The 12,317-nt window shown below is 40.8% G+C and overlaps 1 long non-coding RNA gene across 1 annotated transcript in view; it reads left to right on the plus strand.

Annotated features, from left to right (window-relative positions):
- The window catches only part of LOC116595349, a 51,240-nt gene extending 39,798 nt beyond the window's left edge, over nucleotides 1-11,442 (plus strand). The window contains exons 2-3 of the long non-coding RNA XR_004287628.1: nucleotides 8,850-8,961; nucleotides 11,337-11,442. This is a non-coding gene — a long non-coding RNA (uncharacterized LOC116595349). The remainder of the gene's footprint in view (nucleotides 1-8,849; nucleotides 8,962-11,336) is intronic.
- Nucleotides 11,443-12,317: the final 875 nt, after the last annotated feature.

Below are 12,317 nucleotides of genomic sequence, written 5' to 3' on the forward strand. Positions count from 1 at the left end.
AATAATACCAGTGGACAGGTTGTTCTTTGTGGCTCTTTCTAAGACCTGCTGTAATTCCCAGGGGTGGACCTCAGTAAACTTGCTGGCACAGCCTGACTCCTATAGGCTGGTTGGGGAACCAGGCTTAGCCTATCAAATGTTTTTTAGTAGAAATCATAATATGAAGACCTAAGAATGCAGGCACTGGAGGTGGTATGACCTGAGGTAAACTGATAACATTGCAGAGAAGGTTTGTGGTTCCTGGTGAATCCTCTGGTTGCTTTCTTTCTTACTGCAGAGATGGTCAATCCTTCCATAAACTCCTGAGGAACCCCAGTTACCGTCTCACAAATTCTATTTGCTCCTTAGATTTGCTCAGGTTAAGTAGTTGCCTTATATTGGTTATCAACAAAAGAACTTTAGTGTTTACTTCAACTTGTCCTTTACCCAGAATTATGACACTTTCATCCATTTACCTTTCTTTAGCCAGAAGGAAAAGGGAGCAAAAGATAGGTAATTGGTGACAGTACTTGGTGGTGGGATGGGGGAAATTTTTGTTTCTTATTTCAAACACTTAGAAAATACCCCCATTTAAACTAGCAAAGCCCAACTTAATAACCTCTTCAGACATCTGAAGCACCCTTAAATAACTCAGAACAATAAGATGCTTTCTTTCCAAATAATATTCAGTCCTATAAAACTTGGTATTAGAAAGATGTCTGTTTTTTGTGTGCCAGTACAATGCTGTCTTGGTGATCACAGCTTTATAGTAAAGTTTGAAATCAGACAATGTGATGCCCCCAGCTTTGTTTATCTTTTTCAACATTTCCTTAGTGATTCAGTGTCTTTTCTGGTTCCATACAAATTTTAGGATTGTTTGTTTCAGCACTTTGAAAAAAGCTGATGGAATTTTGATTAGGATGGCATTGAAAGTATAGATTGCTCTAGGCAATATAGACATTTATTTTTATTTATTTTTTAAAGATTTTATTTGTTTATTTGACAGACAGAAATCACAAGTAGACAGGCAGGCAGAGAGAGAGAGAGGGAAGCAGGCTCTCTGCTGAGCAGAGAGCCGGACGCGGGACTTGATCCCAGGACCCTGAGATCATGACCTGAGCCGAAGGCAGTGGCTTAACCCACTGAGCCACCCAGGCACCCAGCAATATAGAAATTTAAACAATGTTTATTCCTCTTATCCCTGAGCATGGAATGCTTTTCCATCTATTTGTGTCTTCAATTTCTTTCATGAATGTTTTGAAGTTCCTCAAGTACAGATCCTTTTCCTCTTTGGTTAGGTTTAATCCAAGGTATCTTATGGTTTTTGGTGCTATAGTTAATGGGATTTATTCTCCAATTTCCCTTCCTATAGTTTCATTGTTAGTATACAAGAAAGCAACTTATTTCTGTACATTGACTTTGTATCCTGCCACATTACTGAATTGCTGTATGAGTTCTAATAGTTTGGGGTGGAGTCTTTGGGGTTTTCCATATAAAGCATCATGTCATCTGCGAAGAGAGAGAGATTGACTTCTTCTTTGCCAATTTAAACACCTTTTATTTCTTTTTGTTGTCTTATTGCTGTTGTTAGGACTTCTACTACTATGTTGAGCAACAGTGGCAAGAGTGAGCATCCTTGAGAGATGAGAATGAGTGTGTGAGTGAGTGAGTGAGAATCCTCAGATTCCTGAAACAGGAATCTATCAAAATCCTAGAGGAGAACAAAGATAGTAATCTCTTTGATATCAGCCACAACAAATTCTTTCAAGACATGTCTGCAATGGCAAAGGAAACAAAAGTGAAAATGAACTTTTGGGATTTCATCAAGATAAAAACACTTCCACACAGCAAAGGAAAGAGTCAACAAAGCAAAGAGGAAATCCATGGAATGGGAGAAGATATTTGCAAATGACACTACAGAGAAAGGATTGATATCCAAGATCTAAAAAGAACTCTTAAAACTCAACACCCAAAAAATAGACAATCAAGTCTGAAATGGGCAGAAGACATGAACAGACACTTTTCAAAAGAAGACATACAAATGGCTAGCAGACACATGAAGCAATGTTCATCATCATTAGCCATTAGGGAATTCAAATCAAAACCACATTGAGATACCACCTTACACCAGTTAAAATTGCCAAAATGAACAGGAGAGGAAACAACAAAGTGTTGGAGAGAATGTGGAGAAAGGGGAATCCTCTTACACTGTTGGTGGAAATGCAAGTTGGTGCAGCCACTTTGGAAAACAGTGTGGAGATTCTTCAAAAAATTAAAAGTAGAGTACCCTATGACCCTGCAATTACACTACTGGGTAATCACCCAAAGATACAGATGTAGTGAAAAGAAGGGCCATATGTGCTCCAAAGTTCATAGTAGCAATGTCCAGAATTGCCAAACTGTAGAAAGAGCAAAGATGTCCTTAGACAGATGAATGGATAAAAAATATGTGGTCCATATATACAATGGAATATTACACAGCCATCAGAAAGGATGAATGCCCAATTTTTGTATCAACATGGATGGGATGGGAGGAGATTATGCTGAGTGAAATAAGTCAAGCAAAGAAAGTCAATTATCACAAGGTTTCACTTATTTGTAGAGCATTAGGAATAACATGGAGGACATTAGGAGAAGGAAAGGAAAGCGAATCAGGGGAAATCAGAGGGGGCAATGAAGCATGAGAGACTGTGGACTCTGAGAAACAAACTGAGGGTTTTGAGGGGGGTGGGGGAATGGGTGAGCCTGGTGTTGGATATTAAGGAGGGCATGTATTGCATGGAGCACTGGGTGTAGTACATAAACAATGAATCTTGGAATACTGAAAAAACAAAATTAAATAAAAAAAAGAAATGTAAAAAAAAAGTAAGATGTCAGTGGGATTTGAAGGTTTTAGTTGAATTCTGGATATTTAAGATTTTGAACTTCAGAAATTCCATTTTTTGATCTTCTTATAGAAAATATCCACCTGGGACTATTCAGTAAAAATTCTGAATTCTGGTCATCAGGTGCTTCATTTCAGTAGAAAAGTGATTTTAGGCATTTTGTCCTCTTGAGAGTTGCTTGTATCCTCCTTGACTCAAAATTGTGCAGCTAGATGACAAATCAACATAACTGGGTGTTTCACATTCTCCTGCCGGTGGTGTGGGACTGTAGCACAAAGTTTACTGGGTCCCCAGGCAGCATTCAGGTGGTGTTCTGGCCTTCACTCCTAGTCTACAGGTCAAGCCCAGGTATTGAAGACCCTGCTTTCCACAGAGGCTTGTGGGATGCAAGAGAAACTGCAGTAGACTCTGACAAGCCTTTTGGCTGAAACCTCTATAGCTGATTCAATCGTTTTGCCAGAGGGAGCCAGAGTCCCTCTGAAGTGATTTTTATCCTTAGAACCTTTGAGAACCCCAGGTTGTCAGATGGAGATAAAGGCTTATCTACAGCAAACTCCTTGGATTGGACAGAGTGACACTCTCTGAATTACCTAGGGCTGTACCTCATTAGCAGTAACCCACAGCTGACATCTGGGTATCCCCATGGCCATATTTCTCCTCCTACACCTTGCCTCAATAGAATTGTGGTAGCAGGGACACAGGACATGGGAATAAAATGAGAAAGGGAAAGAGAATCCCTCATTTCTCACCACCCTTGATGTTTCCAGCCAAGATCCCACTTTGCAATGACAGTGGGTTGATGGGGGCACTGATTATTTCAAGCCAACATTTTTTATTTGTATTACATTTCATTTTTGAAGTGGACATTTTCATGTATTATATAGGCTTAGGCAATCATTTATCAAAGCCCAGGAACTGAACTGGACCCATTCACAGACAGCTTCTCTTTCACCCCCATGCTTTAGGCCATGAGATTAACACTCCACACCTATTGGGAGGTGAGGAAAATGAGTCCAGAGAGTTTAAAAAATGCAGGTGTAGACTCTCACCCAACAGGATTCCCTCAGTTGATTTCCACTTCCAGAGACAAGTGTGCCGAGAACTGACAAAATGCAGGAGAAAGGTGGGTGTCTATGGGAATCAGTATGGAGACATTTCCCCAGAGGAGCAGTCCATTCATGGTGAAAGGAAGGGTGACCTGTTCCAGGAACTGGGAGGAAGCCTGTGGATGGAATTCCAGTGAGTTTGGTGCAAGAGTGAAGGCTGAGAAATAGCCATAAGCTGGTCCAGGAGAGTTCATTGGGCATGACAAGGACTTTACCTCTGTGTTAGGAGTTGAGAGAAGATACCTGCCTCCCATGTATTATGCTCTAGGTGAATGCATTTCTTCTGCAGCCCTGTTATCCTCTGAATCAGGTGTGGTGTGGCCTTTCTTCCTCCTTGACCTCTGCTCCTTACTATAAAGACTACAAAGTTATAGACTCCCTAGGGCTGTTTCCCTTCACTCCTTGGATTTCATCTTCCCCAATGGTCCACGTCTCACATGGACATCTACATGGAGGCTCTTTCCAATGCCTTGGAAGTTCATGACTGCCTCTTATAATGTGGCCTTGTCCTTTACTCACCTCAGCCACTCAATCCCCAGTCCCACCCTAGACTTTGTCATTTATAATACATAGAAATTCCATCACTTAGGCTCAATGCAGCCCACATTCCCACCTCCTCTCTTAATTCAATTTATTTTGAGTTGCAGATTAAAATACTCCACCAAAATTCAAAAAAATAAATTGTATACACACAGGATAGGTTGATTTGGCCAAACAAAAAACCAAATGATACAAGCCAAGACAAGCAAAGATTGCATTAATAGAAATCTGCAGTTTTGGAAAAAAGGTAACTGTAACTACACTGAAAGAATCTGATTAAAGTGATGAATCCATTTCCTGGATTGAATCCATTTCCTGAAAATGATTCTTTTAAAGAATTCTTTAAAAAAGTGAGATTCTTTTAAAGAGGAGAATTTTCTTTATGGGTGTTGGTACTGAAGGTCTAAAACTTTTGTGACATCAAGGATACTAACTGGGTTGGGTAAGTATGTCTTGGAAAAGTGAAGTGTTAAAGTTGGTGTTGATTACGAAAATGTTGGTTTTTACTATTAAAAAACAACTCAGGTGTGGGATTCCTGGGTGGCTCAGTCCATTCAGCATCTGACTCTTGATTTCAGCTCAGGTCATGATCTCAGAGTCATGGGATAGAGCTCTGTGTTAGGCTCCATGACTTGTCCCCCTTCCTCTCCCTATTTGTGCATGCTATCTCTCTTTCAAATAAATAAAATCTTTTTAAAAACCCTCTAATTCATTTTCACTAGAAGTCTATATTCCTGATTTATTTTCAGAAAAACCTAAAGATTTGGCATTGTTGGATAATTTTGCCCTATGACCACCATGTGGGGTTGAACTGATGATGGCCTTCCCCACAGGATGGGCACATGCTGTCTGGTGGCTGCAGTCCTCACCATATACCCCACCCACCTCGCTACTGCATAGCCTGGCATGTTTAAGTTATTCATCTCTGGCTGAGAGCATCAGAATTGCTTTCAAGTTTCATATCATTATTATATGGAAGTGGAATTTAATTTGCTTTTGTATTATTCCAGATCTATAGCTGATATTCCAAGGTTTTCCAAGAAGCTCTTTACAGCTAAATCAGGAAGGTTTTTTCAGAGAAGCAGGGTACTCTAACTAAAGGATGGGCTAGCCTCTCTGTCTCCAAGGCTGGATCACCACCTGCCAAGTCTATTGGGGTGGGAGCTCTGATTTAGGCAGGGATTGGGACCACAAATTTCTCATCATAGAGTCCCAGTCTCTGCTGTTTTGGCTCTCAGCTTGGCCCAACTGTGTCAAAGCAACCCTTTGAATGCAGCCATGGAGGATGCTGCTGCATTGTTTTAGTTGGTATAGAGAGACCAAGAGTGCTGGCTGGCATTTGGCACTTTGGGTTCCAAAGCAAAAGACTTACTTTCCTAATAAGACAATCATGCAATCATCCAACTCACTGAACAGGACAGAGTGTGCTGGAATTGTTCCTATGGTGTCAGACCAAGTCCATGGAAACCTGAAGACTATGAGCCAGCAAGAGGAGGTGGTATTTTTGGCATGTTTGGCTGGGAGCAATAGCACTGACACAAGGCAGAGAAGGAGGATATGGGAATCTTCAGGAGAAAAACATCAGGAAAATGATCCCTGTGTGGTCTGTTTCTATAGTCTGTTTTGGAGAAAAAGATTTTGCCTACTTTATTAGCTTTTTAATAAGTCAAACTTTTATCTTTGTTGATCCATCCTATTTAAACTTTGCTTCTGTTCATTGAGTTCTACTTTTATCTTTATTATATCTTTTCTTATAATTTCATTGGACTTAACCCACATCATCTTCCTCACTTAACCCAGCTTTTCTGCCAGCCACAGGCCCCCACAGACTGGCATCTGCACCATACAGCTAACTGCCTTCATCCTCAGTTCATGACCCCCTCTCCAACTCTCTGCAGACAGGCTCTTGTGTGTGTGCTAGGCTCCTGTCTCCTTCATTGAGGATGTCAATGGGTAAAGTAACCTAAGAAAGCTACAAAACACTTGTTGATTAATAAACATGCATTTATTTCCATAACAAGGGAGTTAAACAATTAATAGACTAAGCAATTAGGGTTAACTAAGCAGCAAAGCCATTATGTGAATTAACTAGGCAGAAAGGACCAGCTGGCTCACCGCTGAGGTTTGTCTTATGATCGGGCTCTCCAATGGCCCCAGTGTTCTGGCAAGCCTCTGCTGATATGTCAGCGATCTCTTTTGGCTGTCTGCTGAGCTGTCCCCTCAGTCAGCATGCCCTGTGGTCTGTTGAGAGATGTGGGCAGACCAGGGCTTATTTATTTTATGTATGTATGTATGTATGTACGTACGTACATATGTATCTATTTTTATTATGTTCAATTAGCCATCTTATCATTGGTTTTTGATATAATGTTCAATGATTTATCTCATTATAACACCCGCTGCTCATCACAGCATGTGCCCTCCTTAATACCCATCACTTGGCTACCCCATCCCCCCTCTCCCTCCCTTCTGTAAACCCAAGGCTAATTTTGGCCTAAGGCAAGGTGGGTTTTTCTGCTGAGGGTCTGGCATGCTCGACAAACCTGCCCTCTACTGGTTGAAGTCAAAATCATTCTCATCAGTGTCTACCCTCTGAGTAAACAAGATTATGTTTTCCATATATACATTGTTCCTTTAGGTTGTTGACATCTCAGCAGGTATTTATCTTTTATAGCCAACTAACCACATGCCCATAGTGCTAGGGTGACATATGTAAACATGTGCTCACCAGCTCTGTGGTTCACAAACATGTTTACAAAGACACAGGGTGTCACGTGGAGTCACATGTAGATGTGCATTAAGCTGGGAGGATGAGGCATCCTTTTTACGTTTTTATCACCATTGATTCCATCCACCAATCCCTCCCCAGGAATAGTTCTCTCCCTTGCTCTCAGGGAGCTGCACTTGTTTGTTTTTCTTTTACCCCACTGCTGGCTTTTTCAGGTGGCTTTGCAGATTCCTTAACAACACAACTTTTTTGTACTGTAGTACCAAGAATTTGGTTTTGAGCCCCTTCATGGTGCTATCCTCACTGAATTGTCCTTGCTTCCAGCTCTTTACTGCAACTGTCAACTATCTATTACTTCTGCCCAAATATAACTTCTCGAATAGGACCTCTTTTCTGCAAGCCCAACTTGTATATTCAGCCACAAGGCACGTCCCGTGTGCACTCCAGATCTGTCCCCTACCCTTCCTGCATCTATCCTGCCCACCGTTCCCTCATCCTCCATGAATGACTTCCATGCTTGCAGCAGCTCCAGTCTTGGAGTGATCAGCTACATTTGTCCTCTCCCATACCTGCAGTCAGTCTATATGCAAATGTAGACAAAGATCCAGACTCTGGTTATTTCTCAGTGTCTCCATCAATCCTGCCCAGGTGCAGGGAGCAGCATCCTTTTCTAGGAGCAAGTACAAGGGTCTCCTAGCTGTTCTCTTTCCATTCTCTGCCTCTTTAAGCCATTATAGTGTGTAAAATTGTAAACATAAATTGTATGAGTTCACTTTCCTGTTCAAAACCCTAATTTCAGGGTAAAATTAAAATCTCTCCCACTTATTCCCACTCCAGGTCACTCTCCAACATTCCTTTGAACCCTTTCCCTCTCTGCTCCAGCCACACTGCCCCTGCTCACGGTCTTTGCCCTGTGGAGAATGACCCCCACCCCAGGGTTTTTTTGGCTCCTGTCCTCTCTGATACAGGGCTTTGCTTCTCAGTGGATTTCCTTTCACTCACATCCCTGCTTTTCCTTCTTGTGTTCCTCACACTGGGTTCTCACATAGCCCTCACCTTCTAATGCCTGTGTGATTTACTGAGTGACCTGTTTACTGTCAATGGCCCCTGCTATGATGTTGGCTTCACAAGGGCAGGATATGTCTTCTCCCCCTTCTGTATCCACAAGAAAGTGAAAATGTTGGATGCAGAGTAGATGCTCAGAATGAAGGAAGAGTACACTTAGCTGTCTGGGGTATTTCTTTTGAGTCTTGTCTTTGTGTTTAAATATGTTATTAAACAGTATAAAACCTGTGTCTTTTAAAAACTGGCATTCACACCCTACAAAATGTGGTATAGAGAGAAGACAGGTTTGCATGAAATCTGCTCCAATATTGATGGCAAAAACCAAACCCCAGCTGTTTTTCTATTATATGTCCAGGAATTATATACTAAATTTTATACTATGAAATTTATACTATGAAATATATTTTATTTATACTATGAAATATATCTTAGCTTTTTTGCTTTTAGTCATATGCGAAATGACTATAAATGGTCAAACTAGTTTATGTAGACAAACAAAATAAAAAATCTGATCACATTTTTTTTTTCTGCTAATTTCCAATGCAGTGCTTGGTAATAGTCTTATAGACTGAAGATTTCCAGGAGACCCCTCTATTGAATCCTTGTTGATTCAGAGTTTACCTAACACAGCAGATGGTCTTTGGAGTGTGGTTTTGGAGTAAGTAGCAATTTATGGCTTCCTTTCACAGGCTGCTGGTTTTATTTCTTTGCTATCAATAGAATCGATATGCTGTGATTTAATTTGGTATCGATGGAGAACACAGGGTCAGGTGTCCTCCATGCCAGTCAGTGACTGTTCTTTGGGCACCATGGAGACACACACAATGTCAGCTTGGGAGTGCATATTAAGGGAAGAGACAGACAGATTCATGACTCTGTCAACATCATTAAGTGAGTGACAGTGATTCCAAGTATCACCATGGATAGCACCATGAATGTGAGGTGAGTCCCTGCATGTGGTCTTTCATTTACCTTGATGACTTGGGGGGCAGGGAGTGCTTGGGCCAGTGGGAGCCACTGGAATGTGGGGCCCTATGCCTCACCTTGGTAGATTGACTCTGAAAACAATTTGGTTAACTGTGGCCTTTTCCCCCATAGTACCCCATTGAGCGAGCACATTTGCCTTCTGTCACTTAACTCTCAACCTGGACAAAGCCATTCCACACAAGTTACTGGACATCACAGATGCAGTGAATCTGTCTGACGTATGGAGGCAAAACCCATAGAGTGTCCTGATGAACACAAAAGAGTCCAAGACAAGAATGGATGGTCAGAAGCAGAAGGCTGTTTGCCTTCTGTCTCACTGTGTTTGTTACTATAATCCTGATTGGTGTGGGTGATTGTTTCCTTAATTTTAACTAGGACTAGAAAGCAGTTCAGCAAATGCCATGAAACTATTCCTGGGCATAAAGTGGAAGAAGAATCACTAACGAAGGTTTTTAGTTTGCTATGGATCTAAAGTTTTGGTTCTTCCGAGAGCACTCTGGGGATTCATGAGACTGTCTCTGCTTGTCATAATGACTTCTGGAGCCCTGCTGGTGTTTAGTGGGTGCAGGTCATGACACAAATACCTCGCAATGCAAAGGATAGGTCCTGTGTTTGACAGGATAATAAACACCAGGTGTCACAACAGAAAATGCTGAATTTTCAGGATCTTAACAGAGGCATGTTTATTTCTTGCAAGTGCAAGGGGCCTCATGCAGGTGTGGGGCCATCCTTCATCCTGGGCTCCCAGGTCACTGTGGGTTGTTCAGTGGGGGAGGCAGCGAGGGAGAAAAGGAGGAGACCCCTGCTGTTACTGGCTTCAGTAGAGAAGTTCCACAGATCACTTCCACCCACAGTGGACAAAGTTGCTCATATACCTATAGTCTACTGTCCAGGGAGATTGGAGACACAGTGGGCCACGGACAGGTTTGGGGAGCCCACCTCTGCTGAAATATTCCATAGTGAGGGCTTATACCACAATTGAATATCCTGCTTGACAAGACCTATGATCCTGAAAAGCCTCATTACCTGTACATTAAAACCTCATGGTATTTTACATGTCAAAACAAGTTTATTGTTACCCAGTTTTAACACACACTGAAACAGGAATCCTAAAATCAAGTAACTTGAGGGAAGATGCCACTGTGTTTTAAAACTTTGTCAGAATTTGGTCACCATCTTGGAAAATTATGGCACCAGTGACAAAGCTCTTTATATTTGGTTTGGAAATAAATATTCTGCATGGATCTCATTTTGTTGTTGTGTCCACAGTGATTTTGCATCTGGATGCAAGCAACTGATTATTTATGCCCAAACACCTATGTTTTAAAATATGTATTATGATTTATCTTTTATATTGTCATTAGGGCATACTTTTAAAAATTATATAGATGAGCAGGTATGTTATCTATGGATTCCTTTTCGGGATAGTAAAATGAGCATATCATATCATATACTAAAGGGTTGTATAGATGTGATGAGTGGAAGTGCCATTGATTTAAAAGTGTTGTGCCTGTTATTTTAATGCCAGTATGAGAGAGGCACCTAATAGGATAAATGTAAACTCAGGAAAAAAATATACACAGTAAAGATGTATGCAAAAATGTCAGGAAAGCCACTTAGAGGACAAACTTTGTAGTAAATCTAGAAGTGGCTGTAGTTTGCTTCTTTCTCTTTTTTAGAAGAAAATAAGATCAGACTTCTGTGTTGAGTTCCATCTTCAAGGAACCCAGAGGCCTGGGGCTTTATTTTGTGATGTTGTCTCCTGCCATAGTTTATTGGATGGGTACTATGAGTGTCCATCTCAGTGCTCCTTGTTATGCATTCTGCAGGACCCCAACTCTTGCTAAGTAAGGGGTTAGCTCAGTGCTAAGCACAAGTTTGTGTGCACAATATGTATATATACACACATACATATATACACACACACATATATATGTACATATGTACATATGTACATATATATGTGTGTGTGTATATATGTATGTGTGTATATATATATATATATATATTTGCTGAATGCAGGGACAGATGTTCTCTCTCACACAGGTTGGATTCATGAACCAAACCCATGAGCTGACTTCTCAAGTGTAGCAGATTCTTGCTTAAGAATGCTTGGATCAACCAGGAAATCAAAAAAGAACTGAAACAATTCATGGAAACCAATGAGAATGAAGACACTTCGGTCCAAAACCTATGGGATACAGCAAATGCGGTCTTTCTTATATTTTTATATTTCTTTATTTTGGTGAAATTTTAGCTAAGCCACAGAAAATATAGTAAGTTACCTGAAGCCCCAGAAATGATTATAGATGTAATTTGTAGTTTTAACATTCTACAGAGAATTCCTATTTCTAGCATTGAACTCTGGACAGATGGGGCTTCTAATTTCTTTTGCATCCATCACATACTACAACAAAGATGCTTATCTTTTCTTTGCAACTTGTCCTGAATAGAAAAATGGTGAGATCTAGCTGTCTCGGGGAAGGTCTAGGTTATAGATTCAGCTGCACCCCTCAGTATGAAAAGGTCCTCTTTAGTCTCATGGCTTAAAATTTAAAGCACCAGGCAGAACAAGGATGGAAAGAGTCCATGTAAAGGTAAAAAGGTGCCTAAATCTCATGTATTGAGTCTGACTCTTATGGCTGCAAGTGTTCCTCATGTCCTAACATAGGTCAGGTTAACTTCCAGTTCAAAGACAGATTTAAGGTGCCCACTTATCAAACTTCTTAGAATACAAGCTGCAACATTGAAAAAAGAAAAAGTTAATACGTTAATTAAAAAATAAAATAAAAAATAAAAATTAAGGAATACAAGGTGTAGGCTAAAAGAGGCACCATCGGCATGCGTTCACAGAGTACAAGGCACCATCAGCACCATCAGCAGCATGTCTTGGCTGCTAAAAGAGGCTCCATCAGCAGCATGCTTTGACAGAGTACAAGGTGTGGAGATGAAAGAAAGTGCTAGACATTGCCTCAAGGACTAAAATATCCAGTAATAAAAAGCCTCTCAATGCAACATCAAGTATTG

This window comes from Mustela erminea, chromosome 7 (genome assembly GCF_009829155.1).
Source record: "Mustela erminea isolate mMusErm1 chromosome 7, mMusErm1.Pri, whole genome shotgun sequence".
NCBI classification, from domain to species: domain Eukaryota; kingdom Metazoa; phylum Chordata; class Mammalia; order Carnivora; family Mustelidae; genus Mustela; species Mustela erminea.